The sequence below is a fragment of the Pinus tabuliformis genome, chromosome 3_2, assembly GCF_031772625.1.
Source record: "Pinus tabuliformis cultivar Carrire ecotype Pingquan chromosome 3_2, CPIR1, whole genome shotgun sequence".
Lineage (NCBI taxonomy): Eukaryota > Viridiplantae > Streptophyta > Pinopsida > Pinales > Pinaceae > Pinus > Pinus tabuliformis.
The window spans coordinates 1,066,328,826-1,066,347,673 of NC_142302.1; the positions used below are offsets into that span (position 1 = coordinate 1,066,328,826).

Sequence of the window (18,848 nt, forward strand, 5' to 3'; positions counted from 1 at the left end):
CCTTCGCCCAACTCCAAGTGCGAGCTACAGTTAGAAATAATTAATTCCTACTTTTCTATGGTTGTAATTCTCCATTTGAGGAGTTTGTCCCTACATAATAGGAATTTAGTTTCTCCTAGTTTAGTGTGTGGTTGAGAGAATCTCTCAACCACACTACTGTACGTCTACGATAGCATTCCTATCTTGAGACTATTGCTTGTATAAATATATGTGTAAATTTCCTCATTAAATATAGAGAATATATTGTTGTGTACAATTTTATCTTGGTATCGGAGCCCGTGAGGGCCTTGCCCCTCGTGGGCTTGGCCCGTCCTGGGGTGAAGGAAGAGAGAAATATATTTTGTTTTTTAGTTTGTCTGCTTCGCTTGGCAACTGCGTGCTAGTGAGCCGCAAAGGGTCGTCTAACTTCTCCGTCATCTGCCCTCATTACCTTTGATATACTCTACCTCCCTTGACCAGAGTGCATAATAGGATAATCGAGTGCAGCGCAAAGCAAAGGTCATAGCAGAGCGTATCTATTCTATTTGTCTTGAGATTGATCCCTTGACAAACACGATCTCAGCGTAGAAGCGACGAAGATGGGCGCGGGAGATGAAGAAAGCCCTCTTTTAACCAAGGAGGAAACCGCTCAGGGAGTAGCAGTTCCTGAACAGAGAGAAGCCGTGGGATGGACCGTGGACGGCCTCCAGGTCAGCCATGGGAATGTCATGGGGTCGCCTGTGGCACGATCTCAGGTGAATTCAAGCCTTCTCGCTTGCCTTGGCAGGAATGATGAGTTTTGGACCAGCGATCTTGAAGTCTGTTTATTATGAACACTTTTTCCATGCTTCCTGTATGGTAGCAATGTTGAAAGGCTGAGTTCAACTCCTAGAACATTTGCCAATCATTGCTTACCATACAACAGCCTTTATCTCCTTGGAAAATTTCTCTTTGGATCAAATTGCTTGGCACCTTGGTTTTCATATCCTAGCCGTATAGCTATTCGCAGGAATTTTAATTTGGAGGGAAGCTGTGAAGCAATGAGCAGGTCATGTGGATGCTGTAGAGGATATATGGAAGATGATGAACGACGTGAACAATGTGAGTCAGCCTGGAGCATAGCGAGGTCTCGGTCGGATGGTGCAAATCCAGGGAAGGTGTGGCATAAAGAAGGTGCCAAGCCGCCCCTTGGTGGTGGTGTCTGGGCATCTGCGATCGTTGCTATGGAAACGACAGCAAAGGACCTCTTACAATCTGGCAATAGCAAACACCTAAAGGAAGAGATGGATTTGGGCCACGGAAAATACAATCATTTGTCTTTTGGCGGGGATCAGGTTAGTAACCTTGGAAGCAGAGTTGACAGAAATGACAAGAAGCAGAAGAGGTTCATTGTATTCAAAGATATTTTCCTGTATATTCACGAGCACAACCAGGGGAGTCGGTCCTACAAACTGGGTCTGAACCAGTTTGTAGATCTGAGCCACGAGGAATTCAAGGCGACATATCTGGGTGCCAAGCTGGATACCAAGAAACGCTTGCTGAGGTCTCCCAGCCCTCATACCAGTATTCCGATAGCGAGGATTTGCCAGAGTCCATTGACTGGAGAGAAAAGGGAGCCGTGCCTCCCGTGAAGGAAAATGTGATGTTTTCTCAGCAATTGCATCCTCTTTACATTTGTATTGAGAAGAGAATATAGACAAAAATGCAGTGCTCCCAAGCATGATATCATGTAAAATAGAATTATTTTTCTATTGCTTAAATTTTTTTAGAAAGTGTTATGTCGGTGATGTAATTCTGGTTAAAAGAATATAGTGGCATTTAGTTTGGCCAACTATTGTCACACATTTGTGTCTGTGTTGGAATTGGCCATTCCAACAATAGACGAATTTATTTGCAGGAATGTTTAGCAATTAGATATAATGAAGACATGACAGTGAAGAAGGCATTAGAGGAGTTGCATCAGAGATCATGTTGCAGATTGTTAGCGAGCATGAGGCAGTATGCTTGAAAACAGTGACTAGCCTTGATACTGTGAGTAAGGGAAGTGGCATTATGTTGCGATGCCAGGAGAATTGGATACTGAAATGCGATGGAGGATTGGACTGTGGAGTCCTGGATTATTGTTCTTGAAGGGAAAATTGTGTTCTCTTCGTGTGGCTGTGAGTGCCTATGTTCTGGTTTCTTTATCAGTGGACCCCTCACAAATGAGGTAAAGGAGAAGCGACAACGTTTATGGTGGACAACAAAGTAGATGTTTGTTTGAATTGGTGTGGTTTTTGGAATAGACTCCCTAGCATGTTATAAACAAGTCCAGTTGTTGTAATGGTCATTGTATGTACCCAGAAACTCCAAAATGTTGAATGAAATGTAAGCCTTTTAAAGGTATTTGAAAGTTCGTGGTGATCTTAAAACCACTTTGTAATGGATTGCCTGTGTGGCTGGTTGGTGGTGAGCCAGAAACCATCCATAGAGCCTTAGTGGCTACAGAATTTGCCCGAAGGTGGCACATTTTAGTTCGGACTTGCCCGGAGGTGGCACATTTAAGTTCCGGATTTGCCCGGTGGTGGTAGTTCGGACTTGCCCGGAGGTGGCACATTTAAGTTACAGATTTGCTCGGTGGTGGAAGATCGGACTTGCCCGGTGGTGGCAGAGCCTTAGTGGCTACAGGATTTGCCCGGTGGTGGCAGATCGGACTTGCCCGGTGGTGGCATATTGCCTGAGTGGCTAATGTGTACACGGGAGCTTTATGCTCGTAGGAGCAGGTGGACTGTAGTAACACCTGGCTCATGGTCTCAGATATTGGTGTGTCTGAGCATAAGAGGGTTGGTGCACTTTTCTATCTGACAGTTGCGTCAAAAGGCGCAGTCAACGCAACTGTTCATGATTGTTATTTGGACATGAATATTTGGCTTAGAAAGGCACTGATCTCTCTTTGTTTCTGGGAAGTTCTGCACATGCAATTCGCTCGATGGTGGTGGATTAGTAGGTACATATATGAAGTGATAATGGTCGACAGAATCATGTATGCACAAGGACTAGCGGTTGCAGCGGTTGGTACCCATACATTCCGGTCGATGGTTGCTCTTTTATGGATGTTGACATATTTTTTGTTATGTTTGACCACAACCAGACTTTGTGAATCACTATCATGACAAGTAGTCATTAAGGGGGGGAATTAGAAATAATTAATTCCTACTTGTCTACGGTTGTAATTCTCCATTTGAGGAGTTTGTTCCTACATAATAGGAATTGAGTTTCTCCTAGTTTAGTGTGTGGTTGAGAGAATCTCTCAACCACACTACTGTACATCTAAGATAGCATTCCTATCTTGAGACTATTGCTTGTATATATGTGTGTAAATTTCCTCATTAAATATAGAGAATATATTGCTGTGTACAATTTTATCTTCTACCTCCGTGCACAAATCAACCTTAAGCGCATGAGCTATGCGCTCTTTTCCTTGTCTTTACTGTGCACTTAGAGCTGCGCACTTCTTGTACGAAGCCGCTGTGAGAGATCGTTCATTGAAATGCCTCCAAACGCATCCAATATATATGCTCCATAGCATGTGGGCGGGCTGCCCAGCTGACCGCTCATCCTTCGTTTACACACCACTAAACACCTTTTCCAACAATGTCAGCCCGCCCTCCATCATGGGTTGGCCTCCACATGTTTCTCTCCATGCTCCATGGGGTATAAACTTCCATTGCAATGCTTATTCCATCGCATAATCGGCTGCGTGTGCTCCAGCTCGTCTGTCCACCCGCGCGTGCCCGTCGCATGTGCCTCAGCTCATCGCTCACCCGCGTGCGCCCGTCTCATGTGACTCAGCTTGTCGCTCGCCCACGCGCGCCCGTCGCGTGTGCCTTAGCTCGTCGCTTGCCCGCACCTGTGCCGGTCGTGCGCTTCGACTCGCCGCTCACCCGCGCGCTCGTCGCACAATCGTGCTTGCGCTTGGTCCGCCCATCGCCCAACCACGTTACACACCCGAGGACCTTACATCCTCCTCCACCTGAAATCGTTGTCGTCCTCGACAACATATCATCCTGGTAGCCATCCACCAAGATCATCAATATCCATGATGTCAACTCCTCCACATACGACAAACATCCCTGCAACATATGTAGAACTCCATCTCCACCATGTCTCGCCTCAGCAACCAACTGTCACCAAGCTCACCATACCAAGGTATACACCTCATCGATATGTCATACATCAGATATCATCTCAATCCATGATCATCGAATCCTCTGTCACAATCTCCACATGCTGCTCTCGACGTGGAAGGTTGGCCCCTCTGTCTCAAGCTACATGCCCACTGCAACATCTCGTGTCATCCACATCATGTGTCACCATATGAACCTCTGTCATGATATTCCAACAAGTGCTAACACATCTCTACCATGTGTCGACATCTCATCCCAATAGCAACATCATCTGTACATTGGATCCCCTCATGACTCAAGCTAGTTGGGTAGCTAATCCAACTATACGCCCAAACCACAAGAATGCACATTCTTCCATCGCCATCAGTCGTTTCTCCAAACAACCTGTCTCATTCTTGACTCATCAAGAATCTATCCCCATAAGTGCAAACCATGTTCAGGTCCATGGAAAGTCCATCCCATCTCATCTGCGACATGTCATGATGCTTGATGCCAAGCCATCCCTGCACCATCAGTCATACCTGCTCAAACTGCTTTAAGGACTCACTGCCATGAGCAGCTAACAATGAGCCCCATCTTCTTGTCCACATAAGAAGATGTGGGGGGCGTAGAGCCTGAAGACTCTCCCTCACTAATCAACTCGATCCATTTGTCAGGATCCTGAATCTCCATCCTCTGTAGATAAGTGACTCGATCCTCCTTCCGGAGATTCGGCCTCACATATACCTCATCATCATCATCATCATCCTCAACTACCTCTAGCCTTCTTGACAAATCCAAGATGCTATCTGAAAGTGTCCTGATGACCAATCACTGTTCAGTAAGCTTTGTCTCAACCATGGACAACCGCTTACTCATATCTTCCATTCTCTTCTCGTCCTCCATTTTCATCACTCCCAACTTACAATCAGGCCTTGTCACTCCAATGGTTGGCACACCAATGGGTACATCCTCTCTTCCATCATAAATGTAGAGCTTCCTCAAAAGTGAAACAATCATAACATCAAATTGTTTCATGAATTCCATCCCTAATACAGCCTCATAGTCATCAATCCGCACTATAGTGAAATCAACCTTCCCCATCCATTCACCAAGTGTAGTGTCCACCCTTTCAGCTATACCAAGAACGTCAATAGGAGGAGAATTGACTGTCTTCATTTGTGCCTTTGCTGGTACAAATTTCAGCCCAATTCTTCTCGCAGTATCTTCACCCATGAAGTTGTGATAAGCCCCTATCCACCATAGTGAGTATATCAACACCTCCAACCTTCATTCGAACATACTCCAACCTGTTCCTCTCAGGATCCCTCCGAGAGACCACCTCTGTAGTAGCAGAAGCACCAAGTATCTGCATCATCCCCACAGAAGCTCCTTCATTCTTCGCATTAGATTGTGCAATCGCAGCCACTTTCAGTCTAGAAGGACAATTATTCACCATATGTGGTCCAGCACATATCCAACGCTTCAAGGCTTTCTTCATCTTCGAATTATCATCCGATTTCAAAGCATCATCCTTCTTCTTCTCTTTCGGTTTATTGGACTTCTTCTTCTTATCATCAGAAGTCTCATCATAATGCTCCACCAACCTGTCAACAGCAACAAAAGCCTCCTCAAGTGTTCTAATCCTCTGCCTCTTCACTTCATTGCGTGCCCAAGGCTTCAACCCAATAATGAAATTGAACACCTTGTCCCTCTCTGCCATGTCAGGAAGTTCCAGAACCGCACTTGCAAACTCCCGCTGATATGTTTGTAGGTTCCTGGTCTGCTTTATGTACTTAATCTTCATCCTTGCTTCCCATGTTTCATCCTGAGGACTGAAATGGGTCTGCAAAGCTTTCTTCATCTCATCCCATGAAGTAATGTCACTAGCACTGCCATTGGCAATCTGATCCATCCTCCTTCGCCACCACATCTTAGCATCCTTTGTTCAGAACTGAGCATCTATCTTGACTTTTGTCTCATCATCAGATAGACCCAATCGTTCCAAGTATTTCTCCATGTCCCATAGAAAGTTGCCAAGAGTATTTGCACTCCTTCTACAATCATAAGATTCTGGTTCCTTGACTTTCACATGAGGCACTCCTCCACCTAAGTTATGCCTCACGGCCTTCTTCAACACCGCGATCTCATCTCTGGCTTCATCAAGAGATTTATTCAAGTCCATGATCTCTACAAGACCTTGGTCCCTTGCTTCTTCAACCTCCTTGACCCTTACTTCAAGTTGTGTACACATAAGATCAGTGTACTCATGTTGTGTTCGGAGTTCATCAAACTCTTCCTTCATCTTTGAATTGGCCTCTTGCTCCTTAGCGAACAAGTCCATCTTCTTATCCCAGGAAGTTTCCATAACCTCCATCCTCAACAACATCTTCTCCATAAGCACTATAGTAGCATCCTGCCCATGACTAGACCCAACCTAAGATTCAGCCACCATCTCTAACAGCTTCTTCTTCTTTTTCAATCTAGTTTCGACCATCCAACAACTTCACCAAGATGCCTGCAACCTGAACCAACCCTTTTTCCACTTGTGTGAAACGGCTTCCTTCACTTGCAAGTACCTGCTTCACTGTCTTCGATTCCCAAGTGTATGCACACTTGCTTCACCCAGCTTCCTGCAAGACTCCTCCAAGTCTTCAAACTAGCTCTGATACCACCTTCACTTCAGTGGAGGTGTGTAGTAGCTTCAACCTTCAATGCCCGAATCAGCTGTTGTGATACCACCTGTCATGCCCCTAAGCCGGTGGTAGTCTTTCAACCGCTCTTAGCGAGGTGCGGCACCACTGAACACTTTCTTTTCACCAATACTTATGTTCGTGGACTACGCCTAATTCACTTTCTCCTACTTAGTTTGTGCTTCGCAACCAAGTATTATTATGTTTATCCTTTATACCAATAAACACCCATACTCATTCATTATCAACAACAATTATAACAAGAACACAATTGCACAGTATAAAGGGAGGGGCAACTCCCTGAACAATGAGTTTGCCCGAAATATATATATTAACCAATCTTCAATGTTTACAAGCTTATACAAGTATACTTGGCAATCCAAATTTCATACTTAGCCAATTTTACAATCAAGGCAAACCTCATTTCACCTTCTTGCACACCTTGCACGATGGGCGGGCGCTCACCCGAGCCACCAAGACACCCACGCCAAGACTTGGCACAAACCGGCACTTGCACAACCATCGTGCACGCCTCAACCGACCCACAGGCACACCTTGCCCAACACCTTCGCCCAACTCCAAGTGTGAGCTACCTCAGTGCACAAATCAACCTTAAGTGCATGAGCTATGCGCTCTTTTCCTTGTCCTTACTGCGCACTTAGACCTGCGCACTTCTTGTGCAAAGTTGCTGTGAGAGATCGTTCGTTGAAATGCCTCCAAACGCATCCAATATATATGCTCCATAGCGTGTGGGCAGGCTGCCCAGCCGACCGCCCATCCTTTGTTTACACACCCCTAAACGCCTTTGCCAACCATGTCGGCCCGCCCTCCATCATGGGTCGGCCTCCACATGTTTATCTCCATGCTCCATGGGGTATAAACTTCCATCACAATGCTTGTTCCATCGCATAACCGGCTGCGTGTGCTCTAGCTCGTCTGTCCGCCTGCGTGCCCGTCCCGTGTGCCTCAGCTCGTCGCTCGCCCGCTCGCGCCATCGTGTGTGCCTAAGCTTGTCGCTCGCCCGCACCTGTGCCCCTCGTGCGCTCTGACTCGCCACTCACCCGCGCGCACGTCGCACAACCGCGCCTGCGCCTGATCCGCCCGGCGCCCAACCGCATTACACACCTGAGGACCTTACAGTCGGGGCCGGAGGGTCAAGACTTTTGTGAACATTGAATTTTAATGAATGTGGGGCAGTTGAAGGTTTTTAATGCACTCAACAATTCAAAAATGATGCCACATAAACGACGATTACGTGAAATTCACATGGTGTCGTATTACTGCATTTTCGATTGTGTTGATTAAAAACTGGAGATCCAATGGTAGGGAACAGATAGGGTTATCAAAATGATAACCTTACTTTCACGCTTGAACTTACCAATCATTAGGGTTTATTCAATTTCAATTGCTCAGGGGACCAGAGCGTTGTTGGTACATGCCTCCATATGACACAATTTTTTTGTCATATTACGCTATTAGGCTCCTTGTGTTCGATATTGTAGTTTGGTGTCCCTAAGGAGACTAGACTACAGGTTAATCAAATCCTATCAACAATTAGTTTCCTTTTTACCTATAATCAGTTCCAGTGCCACTCCTTAGTTCTCACTTATTTGTTTTTTCTAGTTTTAAGCATCCGAGGAATTCTTGGAGTTTTGGAGCTAAAAAAACCCAAAGTCTCAAAGGTAAAGTGAAATTTTGATATTATTGTAACCCAGATCTCGGGTTACACCATTGGATTCCCTCATTTGGTTTCCAAGTACTAAAATTTGAGTCTCCACTGGTTTTTCCTCAAGAGCTCGCATTTCAACCACCAATGAGATGTGTGAGAATGAAAACCGTGAAGAAATTCTCTAGACAGGTGCTCGAGAGGTACTATTCTCGTATGACTCTTGACTTCCACACCAACAAGAAGATCGTCGAGGAGGTGGCCATAATCCCCTCGAAGCGCTTCAGGAATGAAATTGCAGGGTTAAGCACCCATCTCATGAAGCGCATTCAAAGGGCCCCGTGTGAGGCATCTCTCTCAAGCTTCAAGAAGAGGAGTGTGAGAGGCCCGTGGACTACGTTCCCGACGAATCTGCCATCAAAGTCGATGTTATTGAGGTGGAGAGAGAAACCATGGACATGCTTGCTTCCTTGGGAATGGTTGATTTACCCGGAGTTGTCAAGCAGGCAGAGCCACTAGTGGGTGGTGGTTTGAGACAAGGAGGTGGTTACGTGGGCGGTGCACCAAGAAGGAGATCATAAAATTGTCTTGCTTTAATGTTTTCGAAAAAAATGAAGTATATGTTATTTGTGACAAGTGAAAGCATCTCTTGAATCGAATTTTTTAATTAGTTGGCAGTTGGGAATAATAGTTTGCAGGATAGAAATCTTTTGATGTGAAGTATTAGTTGGAAGGAGAAAGTAATGTTATTCTGATTTAGTTGTCATTAGTATTTACACCAGGGTTAAAATATAAGTACGTTGTTAACGTGGAACAATAATTGTTGGATTGAAATGGGGCATAATAGAAAGAAATCAATATTAAAAAAAAATAAAATTTAATTTATCTTTTACTAATTAATATAAACGCTGGGTAATGTTAGAATTAATGGAGATTAGGTGAATATTGTTACTTATTTATGATTAAATTTTTTTCTTAGACAATCAATTCCTATTATTTAGGGATCTATTTTACTATCCCTAACAAAATGTATCTATTTATTATTGGAGTTTAATGTGAAGCCGAAGTGGGTGCATTTGCTTGTAGGAGCTCCTAGTGATCCACACCTGTGAGCTCCTCGTGTGTTGTTTGCCAATTCATGTTTTCCATGTGCAACTGTTGACATGGTATCAGAGTTCTAGAAAAGAGAAGCCTGTAAGCTGAGTTGTGGGATGTTACATCGTCGATAGAAAGCTGAAGAGTAATTGCGACGAGTCGCTGAGAAACTGAAGAGGGATTGCGACGATACCCTTGGACTCTTCACGCGGATTTTATTTTCTGTATCGTCGCAGGATTGTGGTGTACCTCTGCGATGAGTGTCACATGAATCAGATGTATCTCTGCGACTAGTCGTAGATGCCTAGCTTAAGAGTTGCGACGATCTGAGTTGCTGCATTTTTCAAAGCTGCGTGTGTGGAAAATGGTGAATTGTTGTGTTTTTCTTTTGAGGAGGTTGCCTGTAGAAGGGGGAGATTGCCCTAGTTTTGACACGTGAAGAAGCTAGCTGAGACGGATTGTGGTTGATCGCTGAAGAGAAATGCATGGAGACATGTGAAGGATCCGAGTGTGGTGGACGACATTGCCTATTGCCGTGAAAAGCAGTGGTTGCGCGTGAAGACTGCAGGTGCTCTGTTGTTTGTGCAAAGGAGGTGTATTGACCAAGAGAAACTCAGTGATTGCGGCAATGTTGAGTGAGAGGTTTTCCGTTCTTCCTCCTCCCCATGGTGGTGAAGAAATAATCTTCCCTCAAACAACATTTTTTTTTTTTCTATGGTGTGATCTAAAAGGAGATCTCGAATTGAAATTTGAGAAATTAGTATTATTGAGGGCAATTTTTTTTTGCGAAGAAAATTCTCAATGATCAGGGTATTTTTTTTTAACATTTGAGGGTTGTTGATGTTTTTTATTCATCTAAGATGAATAATCAAATTGCCGAAGCTTATTTCAATGAGAGTAATAAACTTGATGGTTCCAATTATACAAATTGGAAATTTAAGCTCCAGACTTTGCTTGAGGGACAGAATGCTTATAGCATTGCCACTGGTGATGAAGTCAAGCCGACTACTGCAACTGGTGGATCAAACACAACAATTGAAGACTGGGAGAAAAGGGAGATGAAGGCAAAGGTGCTACTCAAATTATCAGTCAACGATTGCATCATCCCTCACATTCGAGATTGTAAGACAGCGAATGACATCTGGACAGTTCTCAAATATATGTATGAGATCAAGAACACCAGTCGAACCTTGTACATCAAGAAGAAGATTCTCTCAATCAAGATGGAGGAGAATGAGTCTATTTCTTCATTCATATCCCGAATAAAGGAAGTTAAAGATAAACTATCTGATATCGGTCAAACTGTGGAAAATGATGATCTGGTGACAATTACCATGAACGGCATGATGGATGATTATTAGATGTTTATAACCAGATTGAATGCAAGAGAAAAGCCTCCAGGCTTTGAAGAGCTCACTAGGATTTTGCTACAGGAAGAGGAAAAGAGGTTGTCTCTAAAACCTCAAAATTCAGATCTCGCATTGATGACAAAGTTCAAGCCAAAGTGGAAAGCAGTGGCTGATCACAAGAGAGGCAGCACATCAAGAAAAGCGACACCACAAGGTATGACCTCGCATAAACATGACTCTGCTCCTAAATGCTTTTATTAAGGTAAAATAGGCCGTATTGCTAAATCTTTCCATAAGAAAAAGGCAGATGAGGAGAGGTACAAGCAAAGAAGACATGTAGGTCATTTGGCTGATGCAGATGCAGATCAGAATCAGGGTGTCAGGTTGTTTATGGTTGAGGCTAAGACTGCTTTAACTACTAAGGAGGATGAATCAGATATTTGGTTCGTAGATTCTGCAGCCTCCTCACATATGACAGGTAAAAAGCAGTGGTTTAGAAATTTTAGAGAATCCAACACTGGAGTAAAAGTATACCTTGGAGATAATAGAGGGTACGAGATCAAGGGACATGAAGATGTCCTTGTTACTCTGTCTTATGGAAAGATCAGGAATATATCTGATGTGTGGTATATTACTAGTATTAAGAAGAACTTGATTTATGTGTCAAAGATTACAGATCAGGATCTCAAGGTAGAATTCTTTAAATCTCATTGTATTATTAAAGACTTGTTGGACCAGATGAAGCCTATTGCTACAGGTATTCACATAGGTGGACTCTACAAACTGGATGTGAGGAGTATGCCACAGTAAGCCTTGATGTCATCGGATAAGCCTACTGAAAATTTGTAGCATCAGTGACTTGGGCATATCAATTTCAGTGACCTCCTTCCGTTGTAGAACAAAGGTATGGTAGTTGGTCTTCCTGTTTTAAAGAAGTTTCATATTAATTGTGAAGCATGTGCATTCGGTAAGCAGCATAGAGATGAATTTCCTGCCATTAAAGATAGAAAACAGAGGGATATACTCAAACTTGTACACACTGACTTATGTGGCCCGATGCAGACAAGATCATTAGGTGGGGCCTACTATTTTTTAATCTTTGTTGATGACTGTACAAGATTCACATGGGTATATTTTCTTAAATAGAAAAGTCATGCTTTTGAATATTTCAAGCAATTCAGAAACATGATTGAGAAGCAGACAGGAAAGTTCATCAGGATTCTTCGATCAGATCAAGGCGGAGAATTCAAGAAAGGGATTTTCATCAAATACTGCAACGAGCATGGGATACAACAGCAATTTACAACATGTTACACTCCTTAGTAGAATGGAGTAGCTGAGAGGAAAAACAGAACACTGGTGGAGTGTGCTCGCAGTATGTTGAAAGGTAAGAATCTAACCAATGGTTTTTGGGCAGAAGCTGTTAATATTGCAGTGTATTTAAAGAATAGGAGTCCTACTAAAAGTCTTGAGTATAAAACTCCTTTTGAAGCATTGTTTGGCTTCAAGCCCGCAGTAAGTCACCTTAGAGTATTTGGTTGTAAAGCTTTTGTGCATGTTCCCAAAGAGAACAGGAAGAGGTTAAATTCTAAGGCCATTAAATGTACCTTCATTAGATATTGTAGTGAGTATAAGGCTTATAAATTATTTGACCCTTCTACTCACAAGGTGTTTGTTAGTAAAGATGTAATATTCCATAAACAGGTTGATGATGGAAATCCTGTTCAAAACAATGAATAATGGCATGTACCCTGACTTCCAGAAGAGGATAGTGAAACAAGAATTAGTCAACAACAGGAACAGAAGCAGGAATAGAAGCAGGAACAGCAACAACAACACAATAATGTGGAAGGAATTGAGTTCAGTCCACAAAGAGAAGAAAGCAATAGAATAATTGAACCCCCACCGCTCAGGAGATCGAGCAGGCCATAACAGTTACCAGCTTGATATAGGGATTGTGCGCTCATGACTACTATGTTAAACATTGCAGAACCTTCTAATTTTTATGAAGCTAGTAAAAGTTCTAAATGGAAGGAAGAAATGAAGGAGGAATATGAATCAATCATTAAGAACAATACTTGGGATCTAGTAAAGCTTCCTAATGATAAACAACCCATAGGTTGCAGATGGTTGTTTAAGTTGAAATTTAAAGAAGATGGATCTATTGATAAGCATAAAGCAAGGTTGGTGGCAAAGGGGTATTCCCATAAAGAAGGTATTTATTTTGAGGAAACATTTCCCCTTGTTGCAAAATTAAATACTATCAGAATGATTATTTCTTTAGCCACTAAGCATCATTGGAAAATACATCAATTAGATGTTAAATATGCTTTCTTAAATGGTGACTTAAAAGAAGAAGTATATATTGTGCAACCTAAGGGGTTTGTTAAGAAGGGAGAAGAGCACTTAGTATGTAGATTAAAGAAAGCTTTATATGGTTTAAAACAGGCTCCTAGATCCTCGTACGAAAAAATTGACTCATTTTTCCTCATGCATGGTTATAAACGGAGCAAAAATGATCCCAATTTGTATACTGTGTTTAATGATGAGGGATAGATAGTGTTGATTTATTTATATGTAGATGATTTGATCATGACAAGGAGTGAAAAAAATCTCATTGAAGAAATCAAGCAGCAATTATCACATAAATTTGAGATGAAATACCTTGGAGAAATGCATTACTGTTTGGGTCTAGAAGTTTGGAGAGATTCAAGCCAAACTTTCTTGTCCCAGGGTAAGTATGCAAAGAGTCTATTGTCTAAGTTCAAAATGGATGAGTGTAAGGCTGCATTTGTGCCTTTACAACAGAATAGAAAACTTCAGGTGAATGAAGGTTTGAGATATGCAGATGCAACAGTGCACAAACAATTACTTGGTAGTCTTATTTATTTGACTACAACAAGACCAGATTTAGCTTATGCAGTGATTGTTTTGAGTTAGTTCATGACTCAACCTTGTGACAACCATTGGCTTGCAGCGAAAGGAGTATTAAGGTATCTGCAAGGAACATTAGACTTTGGTATTTTGTATTCTGACTCATTTGATGTTAGTTTGACAGGTTATACAGACTCTGACTGGGCGAGAAATTTAGATGATAGAAGATCAATTACAGTTTATGCCTTTAGCATTGGTTCCAGGGTCATCTCTTGGTGTAGCAAGAAGCAGCGTATTGTTGCCTTATCCTCACCAGAAGCAGAATATCAAGCTATTTGTGCAGCAACATGTGAGGCAGTTTGGTTGCGTAGACTTCTCCAAGATGCAGGAGAAGAACAGACGGAAGCTACGATTATCAATTGTGATAATCAAAGTTCCATCAAACTAGCTTACAATCCCGTGTTTCACAAAAACACCAAGCACATAAACACTCAATTTCATTTTGTCAAGGAGAAGGTGCAGTCCAAAGAGATTTGTGTAGAGTATTGTAATTCTTGTGATAATATGGCTGATATATTCACTAAGCCTCTCGAAAGATTGAAGTTTGATTTGTTTAGGGATACATTAGGTGTTTTAATAACCCCTTTATCCATTAAGGGGGAGTGTTAGAATTAATGGAGAATAGGTGAATATTTTTACTTAGTTATGATTAAGTTTTTTCTTAGACAATCAGTTCCTATTATTTAGGGATCTTTTTTACTATCCCTAACAAAATGTATCTATTTATTATTGGAGTTTAACGTGAAGCCGAAGTGGGTGCATTTGCTTGTAGGAGCTCCTGGTGATCCACACCTGTGAGCTCCTCCTGTTTTGTTTGCCAATTCATGTTTTCCATGTGCAACTGTTGACAGGTAACAACCTAGAGAGATTAGATAAAATGAAAGTTAAAAAATGTAAATATTCTGAAAATGTTTAACCAGGATTCTGAGACTTTTAACAAAGGTCGGCGAAAATGGGAAAGGGGAAGGTTTCACCCGGAAATAAAAAAATATTGTGCAAGGGTATAGTTACTTCACAAAAGTTATAGAGTATAGTTACTTCATGTTTCAAGGATTTTCACAGAATCTTTGAAAAAATCATCATAATAAAATGAAACTTACAACCTTTTGTTTCAACAAAATCATGTGATAGTATTTTGAATAATCTCATTAGCTGCTAATAAGTGAGCGTTGTGACTAAGAGCTCCTGATAAAAAGTGTCTCATTCTTTTTTCAAGAACTTATTTTAATATCAATGTTGTGTTGAACATTTTAAATATAAAAGAAATTCTTTGACTTATTCATTCCACTTCAACATCAATTCCTTATTTTTATATAAAACACAGAAGCTTCTTAGATTTTGATGTGCCTAATTTGGATTCTAGGATTTGAAGCAGAGATAAGAATTTTCTTTCAGGTAAATTTTATCTCCAAAATTGGGTGTGTTGCTTCACTATTTCAAAAAGAGTAGAAACTACTAAAAAATTACCTGAGATTACCCTTATTGATTACAAGAATGAATTTAGCAATTTCACTGTGATTGCATGCCTTGGAGAATAATTGTAGGTACCTCTCACCACCCTTGATGTTAGGTGACCTTTTGGGCTTATGATCTCTAGGTTCTGACTTTGTTTTATGTATGTTTGTTGTGTTAAAATAAGCTAATTACTCCTGTTTGAGGAGTTGGCTAAACTTAGAGAGCCAGTTAACTCAGTGTTGAGCATTGAGTGTCGAGTTTTGAGCATTGAGTCAATCGAGTTAAGTGGTAGACGACTTTTAGTGTGTGGTTGCATGTCAAGATATTTTAGGCGAGGCACTAGTCGAAAAGGTTAAATACCCTTCACTAGGTTCATTGTAAGTATCATGTTTTGTGTGATCAATAGAAGAGCCGCAACTCGTTGCTTGGGTGAATTTGTTTTTTGTCTCCTTTGTCTTCCCAACAAATTGGTATTAAGGCAAGGTTACAAAAAACCAGGGAGAACAAATTAGCAATAATCTGTGTGAGATGAGAGAAATTTATATTTTGTCGTGGTTAGTGTTATAACACACCTTGTAGGTTATATGCAGGGCATTATAATGCACAAGGGCTCAACAGAAAGTTGTGTTAACAGTCTCAAACTTACGCGGTTTTGGAAGCACATGGGTCAAACTTGTTTTCGTGGCGTTAGTGGACTAACGCTTGAGTTTGTCATCATGCATTGCGTTAGCCACATGCCCTCATCACGATAAAATAAAAGACCATATTAAAAATAAAGGGCTTTATCAAAAGATCTTTTATAAAGGCTTTGGAAATTTTATAAAAGGAATTTTTTTGAAAAAGTTTTTTTTTTTTTTTAAGTTTTTTTTTTTATATAAAATAAAAACTTAAGGTTTTATTGAAAGGGGATTTTTTTTAAAAAGAGCTTTGCAAAGCTTATAAGAAGAAGAAATTTAAGGTTTTTTTAAGAGAAATTTTTGGAGAAAGATGGCTTTCTCAAATTTCCAGCCCCAATTCCCACCGTTTATAGGGAAGGATTACGATGCGTCGGTCATTAAGATGGCGACCACGTTGTAGGCACATGATGTTTTGGATTATGTCCAGCTTGGGTTTTCAGAACCTAAGGATGAAGCAGTAGAATGAGCTTTCAATAAATCAGAGAGGGAACAATGGAAGAAAGACAAAAATAATAATGCACAAACGTTGCAACTTATCCAACAGGGAGTGGACCGAGTAGTTTTCCAGAAGATTATGATCATGTATTTACCAAAGGAAGCATGGGATACCTTGGCGACAAACTATAAAGGTATGGCCAAAGTCAATACTGTTAAGTTGTAGAATACGAGGAGAGATTTTGAAAGTCTGCAGATGAAGGAGACAGAGGAGATTGATTCTTTCATGAATCAGATCATAACTGTCATAAATCAGTTAAATATTTATGGTGAAGAAATTAAAGATCAAACAGTGGTTGAGAAGGTCTTCAGATCTTTGTGTACCAAATTTGATGTTGTGGTAGTAGACATAGAAGAAGCCAAGGATTTAACATCACTGACAGTTGATGATTTGATGGGATCTCTTCTATCACATGAGGTAAGGATAGACAAAAATAAGGACTCCACTTTAGAAACCTCTTTCAAAAGCCAAGTTTCTATTTCAAGAGACAGAGGTTGACACAGAAGTATATCGAGAGGTAGAGGATGAGGCAGAAGATATGGTGGTCAGAGAGATGGCCGAGAAGAGCATGAACATGAAAGTGGAAGCAACTACAAAAGCTTCAACAATAATCAAAGAGTTGACAAATCAAAGGTGAGATGTTATTATTGCAATAAACTTGGTCACTATGCTCGTGAGCGGGAAGAAGATAGTTGATCAAGGGAAACAAAGAGGTAATGTCACTACAGAGAGTACTAACTCCATGTTCCTAGCTTTCCATACCATGCATGAACCTTCTGCTAGTGTGTGGTTGTTAGATAGTGGTTGTAGTAACCACATGACATGCAACAAGAATTCGGTTACAAATTTCGATCAATCTGTGAAAACAGAGGTAAAGTTGGGGACTGACAAGACTATGGAAGTAGATGGAAAAGGAGTGGTCAACATTCTAACCAAGCAGGGGGGGCCGAAGACAATCTCAGAGGTGTATTATGTTCCTAGTCTCAAACATAATTTGATAAGTGTTGGTCAATTGACACAGAAAGGTTACAAAGTTATCTTTCAAGGTGAAGAATGCGTTATATATGACAAACCCCCAAGTAAGTAGTTGATAGCAAAGGTGCAAATGAGAAGGAATATACTCTTCCCTCTAATTATGAATTACAATGATCAGGTCAGTTCTTTTATAGTTTCATGTTCTAATGATCATTGGTTATGGCACTTTCAGTTTGGACACTTGCACTTTTTTAGTTTAAGATTGTTGCAGGAGAAATAAATGGTCAAAGGATTACCTCCCATCAAAGAACCTTTTAGTACTTGTGAGTGTTGCATCTTGGGAAAGAAACACCGTGAAAGTTTTCCAAAGGGAGTTGCATATAGAGCAAAGCAACCTATTGAGATAGTGCATACATGCTTGTGTGTACCCATGAGGACATAGTCGATTGGTGGAAGTTGTTAATTCCTCACTTTCATTGATGATTATAGTAGAAAGACTTGGGTTTACTTCTTGAAGCAGAAGTCTGAAACTTTTGCAAAGTTCAAGGAGTTCAAAGCCTTAGCAGAAAACCAAAGTGATAGATAAATCAAAGTATTGAGGTCAGATCGTGGTGGAGAATATGACTCAAAGGAATTCAATGATTACGGCAAACAACATGGAATCAGTGATAGTTCAGAACGAGGTACACGCTGCAGCAGAATGGTGTAGTAAAGAGAAAGAACAAGATAATTATGAACATGGTATGAAGCATGTTGAAAGGCAAAAACTTGTCTAATGAGTATTGGGCAGAAGCAGTTTCATGTGTTATTTATGTGATAAATAGATCTCCTACAAAGAGTGTGATGAACATAGTACTAGAACAAGCATGGTCAGGTATGTCTTGTCATGTATCTCATATCAGATTATTTGGATGTGTAGGTTATGCACATGTGCCTAAGGAGTGAAGAGACAATTTGGATGATAAAAGTGAAAAATGTATATTTACTAGTTATAGTGAACAATCAAAATATTATAAATTGTGTAACCCTGTCACAAAGAATACCATAATTAGCAGAGATTCTTTGTTCAAAGAACAGGAGTCGTTGAATTGAAGTATATAAAAAACAGTTGATGCACAAGTGCCACTAATGGAAAAAGATGATATAGAAAAGGAGTAGCAAGAATCACAAGTGAAGACACCAAATAGAGACACACCAACAAGGACTCCAAGATTTTCAAAGCAGCATGGATCTTCAAGTAGATCTACAGATCGAGGTTCTCCTAAAAATCATTCATGTGATGAATCAAGCAATGGTAAGAGAAAGATGAGAAGTCCGAAAGATATTTATGATGATTTGGATGTTAGTTCAAATTTTGCATTGTTTTCATTCCAACCTTCTTCGT

At 41.0% G+C, this 18,848-nt stretch overlaps 1 pseudogene; it reads left to right on the forward strand.

Annotated features, from left to right (window-relative positions):
- The first annotated feature begins 516 nt into the window (after positions 1-516).
- Positions 517-1,610, forward strand: LOC149184330 (uncharacterized; annotated as a pseudogene).
- Positions 1,611-18,848: the final 17,238 nt, after the last annotated feature.